This window comes from Labrus bergylta, chromosome 1 (genome assembly GCF_963930695.1).
Source record: "Labrus bergylta chromosome 1, fLabBer1.1, whole genome shotgun sequence".
NCBI lineage: Eukaryota > Metazoa > Chordata > Actinopteri > Labriformes > Labridae > Labrus > Labrus bergylta.
The window spans coordinates 28,682,493-28,702,530 of NC_089195.1; the positions used below are offsets into that span (position 1 = coordinate 28,682,493).

The window sequence follows — 20,038 nt, forward strand, 5'->3', positions numbered from 1 at the left end:
ACATAGTATCAACAGTAATAAAAAGAATATGTGAGTGTGTGTCAAGGGCATCTCGCCAATGTGGTTTGGCAAGTACATGTTAATTTTTCTGAGCGAGACATTTGCGGCTTCATATGAGCATGTATTTTGTGTTTTTTATAGGAAAGAATTTGCATGCCTGTGTGCGTGTGAATGTTTTGTATGAGAAGCACACCACTGTTAAATCGTGGGGTTTTTTTTGCAATGAGTGAGAGAGGCAGTTTATAAGATTGTACTCAGTCTGTTTAAGTGTATGTGCCACGATAAGGCCATTGTAGCCAGGAATCGTCATTTGGCCATAACCCAGAGTGTGTGTTTGCGTGTGTCTGTTTGTGTGTTTGAGAGAGAGAGAGAGAGAGAGAGCGATTGAAAGCAGAGCCGCGAGTCTCCTGCTCTCAGGCCGCGGGCTGCCGTCGCCTTCACCGTCTGCCTGAACACTAGCACCACGTCGGACCTGGCTGCCAAACACACACTCACACACAAAATGCCAGTGCTCACAGACAGCCAGTACTATTGCAGCCACCTTCACACCCATATACACACATACAAACACAGCTAAATAAAGATACACACATTTGATTAAAAAAAAGAAAGAAAAACAACTCTGTCATCTTTGTAGCGCACTTTCACACATAGAGCCAAACACGGTTTTAGTCACGATTGCGTACACACACCCACACAGCACACACTCTCGTCCAAGGACTATCATAGATACAGTTAGATACAGCCAAACATTGTTGTATCTCAGCCACCATCGTGGATACACACACTCACACTCGGCCAAACATCGCTGTAGCCTCCAGTGCGCGTACTCTACACACACAGCCAAAATGCTGGCTGTGTTGTAGTTTTTCCCCCCCCCCACATTACAAAAAACACTATCGCAGCAACCACTCACACATACACACATGAAACACATTTGACAGCCAAATCCTCCAAATACACACTAGTTCACCGTTTGCTGGCTACGTATACATACAAACACACGCTCATGACCTAATATTATCTCAGCTGGAATTTTAATGGAAATTTCAAACAGTGACTCAACCAGTTTTACACACACACACTAACACGCAACAACACAGGTATATATATTTATATAACACATAAATATACCGCATACCCATGTCAGTGCCTAAATACACACACACCCTTTCCTAGACAAAACTCTTATGGTCACTGCTGTAGCAAAATGCTATCACGGTCTCTCTCTCTCCTCCTCTCTCTCTTTCCCTTGCCCCTCTTGACTTATACTCACACATACACACAGACAGAAAATCTCTGTTCAGGCCAACTACCTCACTCGGCCCGAGCCAAAACCCTGGCAGCAGCTCTAGCCTCATTCTAGTCTGTCTTTGGCGTGAAAAACCATCGGAAGCGGGCAGTCCTCACGCCCGACTGGGAAAAAAGCGTAGTGTTTAAAAAATATGTTATTATTAGCTTCAATAAAATTCTGAATTTTCTCTAACTTTGTCTGAACATTTCTACCAAGACGGTGCTGAAAAATAAAACGACATAATGAAGGTTGAGTCGGGGTGTTACAGGGATTGAGTAACTGCTTATGTTTGCTCTATTTGTTATCAAATATCACACCGTTCTCTCCTTTTTTCCTTTAATTATTCATTTAGACTTTAATGAACTCTAGTGTTACTGTTGTTTGAATTAAGCTCAGGATATTTTTTAGGTTTCAATAAAATATAAATTAAACATCAAATCTAGAGGGTGTTTTTTTAATATATATTTGAAAGGGAGAAATTAAATTGAAAGAATTTTTTATTGTTTCTTCATAATTAAAGAAAATATATAAGTTTGTGTTGACCTACCAAATATTCAAAACTTATTAGAAGTAATTTCAGAATGTCCTTGCATCATGCAGTATGTAGAAACAAAACCACAGTTCATTTGTTTTGTACTACGATAGTGTTCATGTAGACTTAAAAAAAAAAAGAAAAAAAGATGGTGGCCAATGATCATGTTTGTGTTTTATTCATAAGCAATAGAGCTACAAAATGACAAACTGTATGTGACATAATGTTCATATACTACCTTAATCAATGGCTGACCAGATTTCATTTGGTTGCTGCTTCATTACTTTTGTTTACAGCAGTACTGTAAAACCGCTTGAAGAGACTGCCCAGTGTGCTGCCCATTTATAATGCAGACTTAGTCCATGTTCTTTTATCTTATCTGGCTTACACAGTGTGCCTCGGTACTTTTATCTGCTTCCAATGAACCTGTGCTCAGTTAAAGTCCTGGTTGGACGGACACTTTGACAGAGAGAAATGGACAGAGGGAGAGACAAAGGGCAAAGCACTACTGCACATAAGTTCAGCACATTGCACTTCTAAGTTGTAAATTCACAATTGTGTGTAAACAGGTATAAATGCTTGCATGTACCTGTCCCCTCTATGTTGTACAGTGTTGTGCGGTTTTTTTTGCCGGAGTCGCTCAATGAATAACAAGATGTGCTCATTGTTTGTTTTTATTTGGTTTGTGTTTTGTCGGTCTTTAGCATCTCAGTCTTCCCCGCTCCTCTTTGATCCCGTGCACACTTTTGTTTTGTCTCCTTAAACATCGCCCTCATTGTTGCTCTCACAGAGGTAAAGCCTCTGCTGATCTCTTTTGTTTATATTGTAGGAGACACAGGGAGAGAGAGAGAGGCAGAGAGAGCACGTTGGAAAGGAAAAGAGGCTGCGATAGTGATTGTTCTGTTTGGCAGCTCCCGAGCCCCGTTGGTGTGGGAAGAAGAGAAAGACGTCTTGTGTTTTGTTTATGACAGAGTGGCAAAAGCTGCCACGGGGAATCTCTGGGCTTGCCGTCAGGCTTTCTCAGGCTGTTCCGCAGCCAGCCAGCCTTTGAGATCCTCTCTATTACGGAGCATAACACGCTGCAGCCGTAAAAGAACAAACCCTGCTGCCACAATACACAACCTCCTAACCTGATTTTCAGGCACCTCAGATAAAAAGCAACTTAAAAGCTAGATCAGTGTGTCTTTAAAGATCATACTGATATACAGGCAGCGTAAAGAGGGGACTAATAAGTGATTCTTGGGCAGTGCAGTGAGGTTTTTATATTTTTATTATGAGAGAGTGATTAGTGTCATATTGGAGATTATGGCCCTTGGTCCTGAAAGGGCAAAGGTTTAGTCCACACACTAGCAGGACACCTTTGATAACACACTAATGCACTACGTTAGATAAATTAGAATGAATTCACACTATAAGTTTCGATTTTATTCTAAATAATGTTAGCCTGACTAATGCACAGGTGGGTTCACCTGAGGAGAAATCATTGCATCATTGTGCTGCTTACAGGGTCCAGTTAAATATTTGATTTATAACCTCTGAGCTGTTTTAAACTCGGCACAGTTATGATTTGTTCAAGGTTGGAAAAATAGAAATAGAATAAAAATTGTGAGTGATCTCAGCTCACTTAGTCATACATTGGACCCAATTCGTACTGCTTTCTTTTCTTTTTCCTTTTTTTTTTAACTTCACTTGCTTTTGTAAGCCATGAGTGCGATCATGAAAAGATGTTACAAATGTGTTTCCAATCAAAAGTGCAGTACAGGAAATTTGCAGTCACTCTGAGGGAGGTGTGAAATGTGCTCGCCGTGCCATTTCTGCCATGACCGCTCCACACTCTGAGGTCTACGGTGCCAGATCCTGCCTTCCCTCGCTACAGCAAAACAAATGCCTTGGACAGCGCTGTAAGAAACCTTAGCGCTGCGGCTAGCCAGCTCACTGACCACAGGAAGTATTCACAAATCAAAAAACCGGCTCATGTTCATTTCTGAGGTAAACTCCCCCCTACTATTCTGGGTTTACCGGAGAGAAGAGAATATAAATTCAGGAGAAACAAGTGGAGAGAAGAGCGAGTAGGAAGAGATTAAAACTGAGAAGAAGGGAAGCATTGTGACGGTCATGGCTAATATGATGAATTGCTTGCCGTGTGTTAAAAGTGGACAGCATACTTGTATAGACTCCACAGGTTCCCAAAAGCTCTGTGCTTCAGTGTGTCTCTTTTTCCTGTGAAAATAATCTGTTGTTAATTACTTCCTGGATCTCTTCTGCTGCTTCCATAACATCACAAGGGTTAGGTGGACTGTTGTTGTGTGCAAGTGTTTTTGTTTGTCTATGTGTGTGTGTGTGTGTGTGTGTGTGTGTGTGTGTGTGTGTGTGTGTGTTCACAGCTTAGAACGGCCCTTCAGCAGTGAAGTTTTGATTAAATGAAATCTCGACACTGAGGGAGACGGTCAGGTCTGAGGCGTTTGTATTGTGTGTGGTGGGAACACGGCCCACGTCGGCTAAAAAAAGCTCTCCACATGCAGAGCGGATTTGGCAACAGGAAATATTCGCCAATGCGCTCTTGTTTCGCTGGGCCCGCGTCATCTTTTTCTTGTCTCTCTCTCTCTTTCTATGCGGCATCAGGGGCATGTCGAGGTGGCTACGAATCAAATCTGAAGGGTTAAGATAGAGGGAGAGCCCTGTCATTACAGACACAGAGTGAGAGGGAGTCTTCTCACACTATTCTTGGCTTCAGAAAAAAGTCTGTGTATTTGGATAGCTAATGGTATCAGGCTAGCCAAAGCCCTGTTGTGTGCTCATTGGCTCCAAAACATGCACGCACACACACACACACACACACATACACACACACACACAGAGGCAAGGCTAACATTGGGGTGTCACAGACGTACATAGATTGATCCAGAACCGCAGGGTCTACATTTATCTCATGAGACCAAGATGACACAAGCAGACTCCAGGGAAAATAAATGTGAGTCAAAGACAATGTTTTTGTGTTTCGTCTCCCATTAAATTGACCAGAGAAAACTGGCATGCTCCATGACACGGTGCCTTTGTCCCAGAAAAGCTCCCCGCTTTCTTTTCTTTTTTTTTTTTTTTTTGCTTTTTACATAACCATCCTAAGCCTCAATTTCTTTGGCTGTGTTTGACTCGGGGGAGCCGAAAACCCCTGAACATTTCTCATCTATCCGCATCTGTTTCCTTTCGTGTGAAGAGTTATAGCATTGGGATGTGTGAGGTAAACAGATTATTCCAGTCAAATCGGGGGGCCAGCTTCATGTTGGCCCAGGGGCGGGGGGGGGGGGGGGGGCAGTGTGGTCCAGTTGGCTCTTAAATAGGATTGATTTCCCTGATAGTCTCTTTTAATTTTCCTTGAATTAACTGTCAGATTTGTGTTTGCTTTTCCTGAGAAAAAACTGTGCATTTTAAAGCCAGGGCCTTTTTTTCGGCGTTATGATGTTCTGAAGGAGGGTAGACAGAAATCTTATCCCAGTGTTAAATAAAATAAATATGTTCTTCAGTGATGGTGAAAACCTTTTTTTTTCTTTCTGGTATTCTACTTGACTGCAGCATTTAACATTTAAATTATAGCTACCTTGTTTTGCTAGTTTTTTTTAAACATTCATAGGAACAGATTCCACTTTAGAATAATTATTAAAACATATTTTAAGCCAAATACAAAAATAAAAAAACTTTCTCTTTTCTATTTAAAAAAAAATGTCTAAAAAAGATAAATGATCCATTGAAGGGTATTTGCTTTAATCCTGAGCATTTCCACTGATGTAAAGGAAAAAAAGGCTTTTTCACACACTGCTGAAGCCAGTCTTAATACCTACTGTTAAGATTTAATTACATATTAAAACACATTAATGATTGTCAAATAAAAACGGGTGTAGGCTAAGCTAAGCACGCAGTGATAAAAACTGCATTCATTACTTGAGCTGAGTAGGCTTTTTTTGTTTTTATTTGGGGGGAAAAAAACCTAGAGAGAGCAAAAAAAAAAAAAAAAAAAAAGGACGGAAAGAAGGGGTAAGAAAGGAGGAGAAGAAAAGAAAGCGGTTATTGAGAAAAGAGAGAGTCAGAAGCAGCGAGGGGGTGGTATTGTCTGTATTAATACTGTGTCTTCCCAGTGCCGGGTCTCTTTTCAGGCTTTTGTAGCTGCGCCAACCATGAAATGTGTCTGTCCCCAAAAACCATATACCCACTCCGGAGGGTTTCCCGACCTCAGAGAGACAGGGAGGAGGAGGAGGCGGAATAGGAGCAGGAGAAAGAGCGCAATAGCCAATGCTCAATATCAGGCAGGCCAGCCAGAAAGGAGGTAGAGCCAGGGAACATGGCTTATTCACCGGGCTGCACTCACAGCACGGCCCTGGCATCGGCTACTAAGTCTGGCTAACAACGCCATTCAAACAGCCACAGCCACATTCATGCTAGAGAGAGAGAGAGTCACAATACTGTGTTGTAAATCCAAAGCAACTTTACTTCTCTTTTAGTAGTTTTTAATTCTGTGTTTTCACTTGTTATTAATGGCTCTGCTTTTCTTGTAGCCAAAAAAAAAAAAGAGTCAAATAGTCTTAACACAGATCTGATAGAATACTGATTCAGGAAAAGGAAAAATCATTTTATCTTGCACATGTGGGTTGCAGAAAGAAGAAATAACTATGTGGGCGAGTTAAACGCTGATGTTCAGAAAGTGAGAGGAGTTGAGAGGAGTTGTGTCGGCGGCCGTTATTGGCACGATGCTATCTCTCTGTATGGAAGACGCCAAATTTTCATACACAATCCCTGCCAACCTCCTCCTTCTGATCCTCGCTTTCTTCTCTTTTCTTTTCTTTCTTTCACTTGTTCCCCTTTTCTTTTATTCCTCTTCAGGGTTCAAATGAATGCCCTCCCATAGCCTCATTAGCACCCTGGACTCCTGTTTGCAGCGACAGAAAAATGTATAATAACTTGTAAGCACAAACATTTTAGCGCTCAAAGGGACCATTATCCTTTTTTTCTTCTTGGTGAAAGCAGGCTTTCATGGGGCTGTGAGCTTTGACTTTGAGTTTTTCTTTTATTCTTTGGTGTTTCTTTTATTAAGTATGCAAGATGTTTTGACAACAGCCGTTGGTTGATATATGTTCACAAAGACTCGCATCCTTTTCTTTTCTTTTTTTTTACTCGTTCTGAACATTAGATCACAGGTGTTTTGACTCTTTCAACACAGAGAAGTTTAATTTTGTTCAGACAATACAGTCTACATAAAGGGATGCCACACTTGAGTGCAATTTCGTGCATCTTCACAAATACATTGCCTTCACTTTACGAGATTATCAGATCATTTAATATGACCTCCCATGTAAATTTGCCACTTCTTTGTGTCTTTAAATCACATATTATTCACCGTGTTTTCATGTGTTTCATTTTTGAAAACAAATTGTCGTCGTGTCTTTCATGGCGGACCACCCGTTCCTCTGGAGGGCCAACCTGCATCAGGGCGTCGTTTGGTTTTGTTACACCGTGAGAAGGAGAGCAGTTAAGAGGAGACAGAAAGTGGGGTGGTGGGGGGGAGGAATGAGTGAGCTAACTGAGAAGCACAACAGAATGCAGAGAATCAAATTTGGCATGCGTCTGTGTAAGCGAGTAAGCTTCAAATCAGTTTGGACACAGATCTAGGACACTAGACGGAGAGAAGAAAGCAGGATGAAACGGGATAGGGAACAACATGGGATTGAGACAGGGGATAGTGTTTATGTGTGTTTAGGCGATGCGGGGGGGGGGGGGGGGGGGGGGGGGGGGTGAGGTTGAGAGGGTGAGGAGGATGGCGGTGGGGTGGGGTGGGGGGGTTTGGTAGAGTGTCCCTCAATGACGACTTGAAAAACAGGCCGGTAAATAAATGGAGTGGCAGTAAACAAGGCTCGGCTCTTCATCAAAAGACTCCATTCATCTGTGAACAGGAGAGTCTCTCTTTTCTCTGAGGAAAAAGAAAAAGGAACCCGCTGACGCTGACGAGAGGACGCCGCTTGTTTAGATAACAGGATGAGTTTGGAGTGGAATGGGCTTGGTGTGTGTGTGCCCGTTCATGTTTGTGTGAGTTTTTAGGGGGTGCAGAGCAGGTGGGAGTTGGACGTAGTCTTAACGAGTGGGAAAAGGTGGGGGTAGAGATAGTGTGTTTTTTTTGTTTGTTCTTTATCACCAGTGTGGATTCGGGGTAGGATTGTGTTTTGGGGGTTAGAATTGTGGGGTAGGCCCGATGACAGTGTGTGTTTGTGTGTCTAGTACAAAGCGGTGTAGGGGGTGGTGTGCTTTTGGCAAGGCTTGTGTGCGCGTACTCACAGGCGTGCATGTGTGTGAGAGTGCATATGTGCATATGTCTCTGTCTGCTCATTATACATGGTTATTTTTTCCAGACTGAGTGCTATGCTCTATTTTGCATGATTTACAGTCTTGTGAGCCAAGCAGCAGCAGTCTTTTTTTTTTTTTTTTTTTTACGAGACAGAGGGAGTTTGGAGCAGAGTCTTGGGGTCTAAGGGACAATGCGGTGAACCAGCCATAGCAAGGTGCCGTACAGCACTCTCTAGTTTAGCTGTTCATAATTCACCACATCAGCCTGTTACCTAAGGTAGCCAGAAGTTAAAGTGCTTCAAAGTCATTTTGACCATTTCTGTCATGAAAACTTTTTAATTAACAAGAGATTCATTTATGAATATCGAGATCAGGGTTAAGTCACCTCAACCACTTAGTGAATTCTTACTTAAAGAGAAGGAGCCAAGACAGAGTGGCGTCTTTCAAAGCTTAATGGAGCTTATGATTGATTAAGCCAACTTTAATGTAATGTGAATGTTAACCATTCCTTTTTAACTTGCCTTTAATTATCTAAAAACACATCTTGATACAGAAGTGGCCTTGTTGAATGAGATATGAGATGTGTCATTTGTCACTTTGACTCGACTGATCTGATACTCGTCAGTTCCAAACTCAGATTGATGGAAGACAAAAACATTCATCTTGTTATTCACATTGCTAAGAGACTCTTTTAAAAAAAAAAGCCCTTTGTGTCTGCAGTCAGTTTCCAGCACACTGGAAAGCATTTCTCTGTTCGACACTTTTATATTTTATCAATGATGGCTGCCTTTCCATTTATCAATCTTAATGGAAGCCGTTCTTTTTGTTTATACGACTTCTTTTGAACTACAGGATAGATATTTAATGGTGCCATAGCACTCGGGAAACCCCCTTGCCATCTCTCTATCCTTAGCCTTGCTACCCCAAAAGTCCCCCTCCCTCACCGCCTGCTTGTTCCCCTCACGTTTATTGGACCCAAATTTGGCTGGCACCATGGCAACCAAGACTCCCAGGGAACCTTGCCTGGGTAGGATCCAAGGTGCCTCCAGGGTTGCACTGGCTCGCGCTGTCTGCGTCAACGGGCTGTCGCCGCGGCAGGTTGCTGCTACAAGGCCAGCCTGGCTCTGGCCTGATGCAGCCATGCTGGGAGTGCTAGCTCGCTAACCTTTGTTAGCTAACTACCAGCAAACATGACCTGCCTATTTTAGTGACTTTAGCCACCAATTCCACTGCTGCAGGCCTCAGTGACTGAAGCACGGATGAAGCAGGGGGAAGCTTTTCACTAGTACGCATATTGATGTGGCATGGCTGGGTGCCCAGTGCTGCCTCCCACATGAGAGAACGCAGGAGAGAGAGAGAGTGAGGGAGAGAGAGGAAGAAAGACAGCATAGAGATGTATTTTCAATGTATTATATATAAGCATATATGATTTTTGAACAATGCCCTTTTCCCTGTGGTGTAAATATTCAGCCGCACACATTTGGCTCTGTACATCTTGCCAAAAACATGTATGATATTTAAATGCATGATTATAACGTGTACAGCAATGTGCATCTGTTGAGGCAATATGTTTTCATGACTGATCCTGAAAAACCACCAGTAGACCACAATGTGAACGAGAGATTTAATTTATTCAACAGTGGTTATTTTTTATTGTATTTCTTAGCCGAATACTTTTTTCTTGACGTGTTTCCTTTTGTACAAGTGCATGGGTTCCTGTATCGAAGTAAATGTATGCTCATCTTTTTCACCCTGTTCAAGTGCAAACTAAACAAGCAGCTGACACACAGCACATACTTATAACCAGAGTGCATGCTAAAGAGAAAGGACACTGCGTTGCGCTTGTATTTATTTGCGCTTCCTACAGATAAAATAGAACTCCTGCAACCGTTTATAGATCCAGTATCCCTTTGCATAAACATCTGACCTCCCCACTTTGTCTATCCAATCTCACTTCCTCTGGTGATTGACAATTTCCGCAAAAATGTCAGCACTGTAGAGAAAGATATACATAGTGTCTTGAAACAGAGTTTCTTTAAATCTCTGTAGGGCTCATAGATATTTCTGTGGTTCATGAGCAGTCTGCCAAAGGTCCACATCATATTTAGATGTGAATTTAAAAAAAGCACTCTAACATAATCTATGATTGCTGCTTGATGTTGTGAATAACATAATACAAGTGTGTGACTCATTTTTTCATATTTAAGGTAAAAAAAGAAAGAAATAGGCAGCAGTCTTTACCTACCAACTGAGAATGTGAAAAAAGTCTGCTGCTGTCTGTGCAACACATTCCAGATCTTAACTGCTCAAAGGGTGGGTAGGGCAACATATTGACTCTGCAGGGAAGGAATGGATATCTCATCACTCTGCTTTCTTCAACTATGAGTCAGTATGTGTAATTGGTCATGGGCCAATCACCGCTACAGTAGGCCTTCACTTGATGAAAGTGAGCAGTGTGCAATTTGCCTAAATTTGGATTCAGACTAGCAAGAAAGTTTGCAGAAAGATTTTGACATTTAAGTTGCAACTTGATATTGCGAGTGTCTCCTCCATGGATCGGTCTCATCTAATTTAACCGCTCCTTTGCCTTTTTTTTTTTTTTTTTTTCTCTGTCTTTGCGAGGACAAAGTGAGTTTGTGATTTCAGCCTGTGGCAGGGAGACAGTGGATTCGTCATGCGAGGTGTGTAAGGAGATATGGTGTGTGATCCATGACGGTGCTGGCGGCAGTGTGCACGCTCAGCACTGCCAGCTAGTGTAAAGAGGCCAGAGGTAGGAAGTTGAAGGGAGGGAAAAAGTTTGAGACATCATTGTTGATACCGCGTCGAAATTGGAAGAAGCATTTTTAAGTTGCTCCATCCATGTTTGTTTCTCTTTTTCTTCTCTCTGGTCTCTCTCTCCGTTCCTCTTGACCTAAAAATTAGGGGTTAGATTGAGGATAGTGACGGACTAATGAGCCCCCTTTTCCTGCAATTACCCTCCTTTTCCCCTATTCTATATGTCTCTCTCTGTTTCCCTCTGCCTCTCAAGTTCTCTGTTTTGCTTTGTAGGTTCATCTTATTCATTTCCTTTCAAAGCCTAATCTCCCTGTTTCCCCCTCTCCTCTCCCTCTTTGTTTCTCCTTCCCTTGCTGTCACCATCTCAGAGAGAAGTGGTAAATCAAGGTGGCACTTCATCTTTAAAAGCAACATGATGGTCAATTAAAGTAATCTGGTCCTCATTTGCGGTCGATTGCTATCTGCGACGTTGGATGGAAACTCTTCTCGTTAATAAAGAAAAAATGCAGAGCTGTGCTCTTTTTCTCTTTGTTCCCTCCCTCGTTTTCATTTGTTTGGAGTTTTCTTTTTGCCTTCTCCCCACTTGGGTTTAAAATAGTTTTCTTCTTTTTTATTTTCCTCCCTTTCTCTTCAGTGCTGTTTAAATCACGGCTGCTCAGAGTGTTTTTATTATATGTAATGAGGTTGGGAAAGTGTGTTTTACTTTAAACTGTACATGTGTGAGCCTCAGTTATTGGCATATTGGCAGTAAGGTCTGGTATATAGGATAATTCTTTCTTTCCACTCACACACTTTGCGGTTCTAACCCACAAGAGGACTTTAGTACATGTGTATTAGCTTGTCTAGCTGGAGGTGCGCTTGAAAAAGAACATGATTTCTTTTCCTTTCATTGGGCTTGGCTGCTGTTTATGTTTAGTTTGGTTGCTAGCCTGCTGTGTCTTCCTCCCCGCTCCGTGCTAGCCATGAAATAGAGCAGAATTGTCAAGGGTTTCGTTGCCCTTAAAACATTTTTATTTCTTTGGCAGGACGTTTCCTTACAGATTGAGCACAACCGCTTCTGAGGGACAACCTTGGAAGCTATAGATATCTCTGTAGGTTAAATAAGACCAAGTGAAAATACAACAATAGGAACATGTTTCCAATTATATTATTTCATTAACATTTTTAAATGATTGTCTCTCGATGTGTGTAAGATCACAGTACAGTGTGAGGTTGATTGATTCACTCTCTCAATGTTCTTTAAGATAACTTTTAAATATATTGGCACCATGTGTTTGATTAACAGTATACGGGTTCACTGAGTCATGTTGATGTAGGTTTGAACAAGACACTCAATCCCTAACAACTCTGGAGGTGCTGCTGTGTAACCAACCCTGACCTCTGAATCCCAATCATCGCAACTAGGGTTATTAAGTTTTACACAGGAGAAATGGGGTATCACATTACTTGTATCTGCAAGCGTGCTCTTTTGATGGTTGACTCTATGCACAGGTGCTAAAAGGGATGCTACCTCCTAGCCTAGCAGCAACTGTTTCACTTCCCCTCTCATAGTGTTGTGCCAAGTAAAAGTCAATGTTGTTGCTAAATCCTTGCCTGGGGCAGAATGCTAACAGGTCACAGTCTAGACTGATCCCTATTAAAACGCTGGCTCATGATTAGCATAAAAGCTATCATTGCCCCTTTATGTGGTCTTGTGTTATTGTAGGGTCAGCCCACATGCAGCGTGAGAGAGAGAGAGAGAGAGAGAGAGCGCGCAGTATGTGGCAGATGATAAATGAGTTGCTGAGTTCTGACTGTATGTGACACATGTGTGGCTGTTGTTGATTAAAAGTTGTTATTGTAATTGCGGAGCTTAAAATGCCAGGTGGCGGATGTGTCCCGCTAATCCCCTATCTAATTTCGAGGTCCAGGGGTGAAGCTCTTAATCCGAAACATACACACATACGCTTACTAGTAGGCTTGCAACCACACGTACACACACATACACCCCTCACAAAGACGCACAATGCACATACACATATTCACCGTTCTGCTTGTTAATTGTATGCACAAAAAGTTTGAAATTCACAGAAAACTAATTGCACTTAATTGCAGCTTCTTCAGACAATGTATTTTACATAAAACAATACAGTAAGGTAATGCATGTGCACCTGACAAAAAACATAAACATGCCTTACATAACTTTATGTAGGTCTAGATCTTTATTTCTCTTTCTTTTGCTTTCTCCTTGTCTCCCGCTCTCCTGTTTATTTTTATGAAATCCGAGGTGTACAGGGTTGTTGCCGCACACTCGGGCATATAAAAGTACACTTCAGATAAAGGAAAGTGTCCCAGTGACAGGGAGATAAGAGGGTTGACTGACTGCCCCACCCTTTACCTCAGTTCAACCCTGCTCCGGTCCACTGTATGTGGGTCAAGCACACACTGGCTGCACACAGCTGACTGCTACATCATAACATGGGACGGTCTATGTGTGTGGGGGAAGTTTTAATGTCTCTCGAGTTTTTTCTTTTCAGCTTCTCTTTGAGTTGTTTCTTGCCATGTGTGAAGTATGTTTTTCAGAAACCCAATTTCTCGCTCTTTCATTGATCTGTTTTTTAACATTTTGCTTTTTTTACACTCATGCTTTACAATAACTTTTATGTTAAGACAGTTCGTATTGTATCGGTAAGTCCTTTAACGTCTAAATTCTTGTAAATTTATATTAGAAAATCTAGCGTGCGACTTTCCCTTTACTATGCAGTGACCTTTGTTTTGGGCCTCTGAAACCTGTTGACTGCTTTCTTGATCTGACTTTACTTTGCACATTTGAGATCTACTGGTCTCCCTCCTTCTCTTCTCTTCATATTTCTCTCAGCCTTCTGCTTCTCAGTGGCAGGTGTGGCAGCCATGTGTTTTAAGTATGTGTAGCAGTTTACAGCCAAAGCTAAGAGGAGGAGGAGGAGGAAGAAGAAGAAGAAGAAGAAGGAGGGAGGGAGGAACCGCCTTGCCCCAGGCGCAGGGTCATCTCAGGTGAAATGTCTCCCTGGGCATGTGGGCATGGCCTCAAAGGGAAGCAGGAGGAGTCAGAGGAGGAGTCCGTTGACAAAAGAAAATAAAGAGAAAGTTTGTTGTAAAAGAGCGATCAGGTAACCGTTCAATTACCAAGATTTGCCCAAAAATCAAATCAAAGACAGTATGGTACTAATAACTTTCTTGTAGTTATATATATATATATGTTAAGTGTGTTGAGATTCCTTTGGCATCAGTGAAAGTCTTGTGAATATAAGAAAGAGGGAAGGAGGTTTGGAGATATGGGAACAAAAACTCCCTATGAACTCTGGCTGTTCTGTGGACGCAAATGCAGTTCCTAATAAAGGAGAAATATGCATCTGAGTGAAACATTGAGTGACTAGGACAGTTTTTGAAGTGTTGTGAAGTCTCATTGACAGCAGTGAGATGTGTGTTTTAACTTGGAGCACTGAGAACGGTGCCCCATCAGGGGACCTCTGTCAGAAAAAAAAGAGGGAACATTAAGCAGAAACTTTTAGAAAGACGGAAGGAGGGAAAATAAACCGATGGAAGGGAGGGGGGGAGGGAGGCTGACAGATGATTTCCCAAGTTCAGATATGAAATGAGGGCGGGAGAAAATGATTGAGAGGGAGGGGGTCAGAGAGAGAGAGAGAGAGAGAGAGAGAGAGAGAGAGAAAGCAAGGCTGCACAGAAAGAGAAGGAACAGTATGAGAGAGGGAGAGAGAGTCTTTGCAGGGCGGGTTTCCTGAGGTCACAGAACTGAATATCACAGAGGAATGTGGAATGCTGAATCGCTGCCAAGGCAAACACACCGGCCTGGCCACCGCCGCCCCCAATGGCTGTCAAGGGTTGCTTTATATACACACAGACACACAAACATGCAGTCATATATGTGCATGAGCATATATACAGTACAGCCACGCAGAAAGCCCAATGCACACTGAGATTAGATATACTGCACAGCACTCAGGCGCACATGCAATTGAAGGCACAACTATGCTGTCAGCACCTGCACAAGACGTACTTTTTTTGTAACTTTAGCTTCCTGCGGAGATCTTTGGTGATTAGAGTCCCAAGTTTAGGTATCTTTAAAGTGCACTTCTATACAGCTATGATTACTCGTCTGGGATATTATTGTTCTCATACGAGCATTAGCAAAATATATGTTTTCACAAGTTTGTGTGTGTGTGTGTGTGTGCGAGTACATGGAACATTATAATGGACCGTGACAGCATAGCTGAAATTTAGAGAGCTGTATGTTATTACAGCTGTGACACACACACACAGAATATACGCACATAAATAGACCAGTGTGCGTACAGTTACACACAGAGTGAATGAGTCATTTACTGCAGGTTGGACAAACATGTTAAAACAGACGCGCACATGCACTGATCCAGTGACTCATGCACCAAGCACACACATGCTAAATCCAGTCGTTTGATGTTTTGTCAAGGACTAAGCTTATATCCGCCGTCGGCTAAAAATAAATGTAGTTGAGATGTAGAGAAATCACCTTTGAAGAGATGTTTTTTTTTCAAATATCAATGACTTAAAAAGAGAGAACTTGCTCCTCCAACGGGCTAAAATACTCTTGCGTTTGTCCTCCACGTTTATAACAAAGTCAAATGAGAAACATTCTCAGCATTTGCTAGTGATCAAATCAATGAGCCAACTGCAATCCAGACAATCAGACTCAGGTATTAAAGGATGAAGCACAACCTGCACCACAGAAGAAGACATCAAGAATAGATAGAAGAGCTACGTGTCTTCCTACATTATAATGTGTGTGCATATTTGTGTCCTAATAATTTACTTTTGTGTGATTGCTCACAGGTCCCTATAAAAGTTAACAAGACAAATTGCTGCATCTCTATCCATGGTTGGTTTTTTTAGCGGTTATAAATTTAATCACTGCAGTATGCAAGCCAAAATTTTCTGTGTGTGTGTGTGTGTGTGGGTGGGTGTGTTCAACTGTCTTTTTCCTCCTCCTCCTCCTCCTCCTCCTCCTCCTCTGTCTCGGAGCATGCCGGGATCAGAGGTCATAACAACTGAGCCACTCTGTCAGTCTTTGATGTGGTTCGCTATACAGATGCTTCACACGCATGCTCTCATTCAAGCACACACAAACACAATCATGCACACACACACTAAGGTCAAGGCAAACAGCACTCACACTTAAGGCCTTGTGCCTCCGTTTGCTCTCACTCAAGGTGCTGACAGCCAAGGAGGAAAAACAAGGGCAAGGTTTTTGCTGCGCTGGTGTCTGCTTTGATGTGCACTCATGTTTGCACCATGCACATTGGCAGGTTTCGACAACTGGCCTCATGCACAGTAAGGGTGTAAGGGTGCAACCTGTGTGTGTTTGGTCACCAATAACTGGGGGATTTAAGTGTAAAAACATACATTGTAAATTCAGATGAGCTGCTTTATGTTCACATTAGGCACACTTAATGTAATTTTGCAAAAGGAGAACCTGTCATTAGAGGATCTAGCAACCAAACTACTGTTTAAACATCCTTCCATTCATTATTAAAAATATATGATTGGTGATGATTTGTGAAATGGTAATATTGTGACATTTCCTTACCAGAATTTATGTTCATCCTTTGAGGTTATAAGTCATTTTCTAGAAGGAGGCCGGTCCTGCACGGATGTTTGTGCTTTTGTTCACACCACAGGAGTCTAAATGAGCTCTTTTAATTAGTGCAAGTGTTTGTATGCACACATATGTATTTGTTTATGTGGTTCCTCACACATGTACAGTCAGCCAGCCAGCATGCATGTGTGTGTGTGTGTGTGTTTTTCAGTCTGTCCACACCCTGTCATCCCGCTCTGTCCCTCTGTTCTTCTCCTCCCTCGCTCTTAGCAGTGCAGTTGGGAGAGGCAGGCCTGGAGTCAAAAGTGCAAGTGTGCCGCTTGGCTGATGAGTCACAGAGAGGCAACTTTCTCCCCACTGTTTGTAAATATGTGGTTACCCTAATTGAACACAGCTTCAGTTCCAAACAACTTTCATTTCTTCTTTTTTTTTATGCATGCACGTGTGTGTGTGTGTGAGTGTGAGTGTGAGGGTTTGTTTGTGTGAGGCAGCCACAGCTGGAGCAGCAGGAGACACATGCCACTGACACACACCACTGTTGCTAAAATCACTTACACACAATAACACATTACGTTGGTACGGCGTGCCACTGGTAGCCACACTCTTCAAGATGAAATTGTTATTGGGAGAAGAAAGATGCTGCATATCTTCCTGCCTCTGCGTTTTCCTCTTCGACACATATGCACGCACAAACACACACACACACACACACAGAGCGACGTTAACATCTCTCCATAATTACAGGCTGTGTGATCCTCGTCTAAAGGCTGTGGTTTGGCTGGCCCTCCTCTCCCTCCATTAAGACACTAAGCAGCGTGTGTCACTCTGCACTTGGACGGCTCCTCTCCAGAGGTAGCAGCAGGGGGCCAATAAATGTACACTCTTTCTCCCTCTCACACACAAGAAACACATGTTCTCTTATTTACTCAGACACACACAGAGGTGTTAGAGAGGGTCAGTAAATGTTTTCCCAGAGGACTCTGTCTAGGTGGCTTTGCTACTGCCAGCAACCACAGCTCATCTCCATCCGTTTGATCTCATCTTGGATATGTTTACCTTGTGTTAACTTTACTTGCTCTCAGCAGTGATTTGAGCGTTGGTTATTCAAAATTCACATTCATGTTAGTTAATTACTAATTAAAGATACTCTTTCATAAAAGACATTTACATGGAAGATTGGCTTTATTTGCCATTAATTAATTAATGGCTGTCACTAGTTCATTTTGAAACCAATTTGCAGCATGCAGACCAAAGGAGCCTTTGTTTATATTTCCCCTGCAAAATTTCACAGTTAATAGTTTATATTTTTGTAAGTAAGAAGCAGGAGATTTTTCTATTGAGACAAAAATAAAACAGTGCAGGATCAGCACGGAGATAAGCTCTCCCACTTTGAACACAGGGGTGGTAAATGTTTAGCATATAGCTGTTTTTAAACTTCTTGAGACTTCTTCTGACACCTCTTTAAACTCAGCTAGCCAATTAGCAGCTCCGCGATTGCTATTTCAACTCGTTGACTCTAAACATACTCTCAACTAATCTGCCCATGTTATCACTGCAGACCCAGAAGTTGCCTTCGCTAAATTCATCTCCGTAAACTTCTAATTTTCCTTCCACCTTCCATCTTAACACATACTTAGTGATTTCACGTTTTGGTCCTGAAATAGTTTTAATAGAACAAATTAGATTATGTCCTCCTTCACAAGCCCAGCAGCACCTTGCACAGAATTAGATTTCATTCTAACCTATTTTCCATTACTACCTGCTTTTCCCCCCCTGCAATCCTGTCTTGACTTTACTTAATGATCCATGAGCCTTTCAGTAAACAAACATGAGAAGATGTTCCCCAGATTTAAGCTCATTGACGTCAGTCCGTGTAAAATCTTGAGGGTTGTCTGCAGTGGTAAATCCTATATAATTTCTCTCATAGCACCTTTAAACTTTGGCTTCAGTAGCACAAGTGCTTATGGAAATATAGTATATTTACCTTTCCTTAGTGATCTGTGAAATCATGTTAGTCGTGCATTCCCTGTTTCCCACATAATGACAAAATAGAAGTTTTTAAAGACTTGGGTTTGTGGAAGTTTCAAGTTTCCTGAACTCAAGAAAGTCTCTTTGGTTGTGTGAATCTTGAATTGGCCGAAATAGTTTTTATAACTATGGGGAAGTCATAAATCTCATGAAAAATGATCCATATTGGTCCATAATCGTAACAGTGACATGTCCATAGGGGCCTTTATCGAGTTGGAGTCCTCATATCCTGCTTGTTTTTGCGTGTGCGTGTTTTGATCAGCTCTAAGGGATGTATTGTTTGACTTTGTGACCCACCTGACTCCTGTAAATTAGCTTAGTCTGTCACCTGCAGCTCCATCTGTAAGCACTATTAAACTCCAACTCCTCTGTGCCTAATTCGAGTTTGATTTGATTTACCTAAGTTGACTCTTGCCTTAACCAAACATGTAGGGTCATGGCACAGTCAGCTCTAGCAGTTGTCTGATCTCTCTTTGACCCTGACATACCAATGTGTATGTGGCAAAGCCATATCAGCATTAGACTCTCTGGCCCGGCCTGGCCTGGTATTGGTAATGGCTGATTAATCGACTGGTGACAGTATCAGAGCTCCCCTCAGGCACAAAGCAGCTTAGCTTCTCCTGGGCACAGCCAGAACCCGTTGCGTTTGTGTGTGTTTGTGTGTACACAAAATATATGAAGTGTTTGTGTAACAATGTGCTGTTATAATAAATGTCTCCTTCCAAAGACATAACACCAAATTGTTTTACCCCTGTATGTCATTGATAATTACATTTATGAGGAAAGCACTGTATTTAAGTGTGCAATATGATTACTGTCATATGAGCGAAAAGCAAAACAGCCGAGGGACGGTGACTGAGGGAAACAGATGCAGCTGTGCAGACGCTCAAATAAGCACACACACACACACACACACACACACACACACACACATGCTGTGACAGTAAACACAGTTTAAATCCACTCGGGGATTACAAATCCACTTACAGTGGGTCAACTTGACCATGTCAGCTGCAGATCCCGCACTGATCCTGTTGCCCTTCCATGCTGCTTCATGTTCATATTTGAAAGACCTAATATGAACATGATGAATTCCCATGTGCTTACTTGCCATGCATGAAGCATGGGAAAATTAGCGCAACACACACATATACACACACGCATGCTTTTCTGTTTTCTGTCCCTAATCGCAGATGTTAAAACCTTGAAGTCCGTTTGGTAAAATATTTTTTGACGGTTGGATTTTTTTTTTTACTGTAGAATTGAATTTATGATGACAGAGGAACACAGAACCCAGAGAGTGGCAGCATAGAGTAAACAGCAGTGCTGCTTTAGTGCCTGCCTGTTTTCATACGCTATAAGTAATGCCCAGTAAAGGAGTAGGCCGTCAGAATGAAGGAGTACGTCGTCCGAATGAGTAATTACACATATGATATTGACTTTAATCACATCTGTTTATGTGATTTCATCT

At 42.1% G+C, this 20,038-nt stretch overlaps 1 protein-coding gene across 6 annotated transcripts in view; it reads left to right on the top strand.

Annotated features, from left to right (window-relative positions):
- Nucleotides 1-20,038, top strand: part of LOC109994379 (nuclear factor 1 X-type) — a gene marked incomplete in the record, with an annotated part of 107,552 nt that overhangs the window by 37,979 nt on the left and 49,535 nt on the right.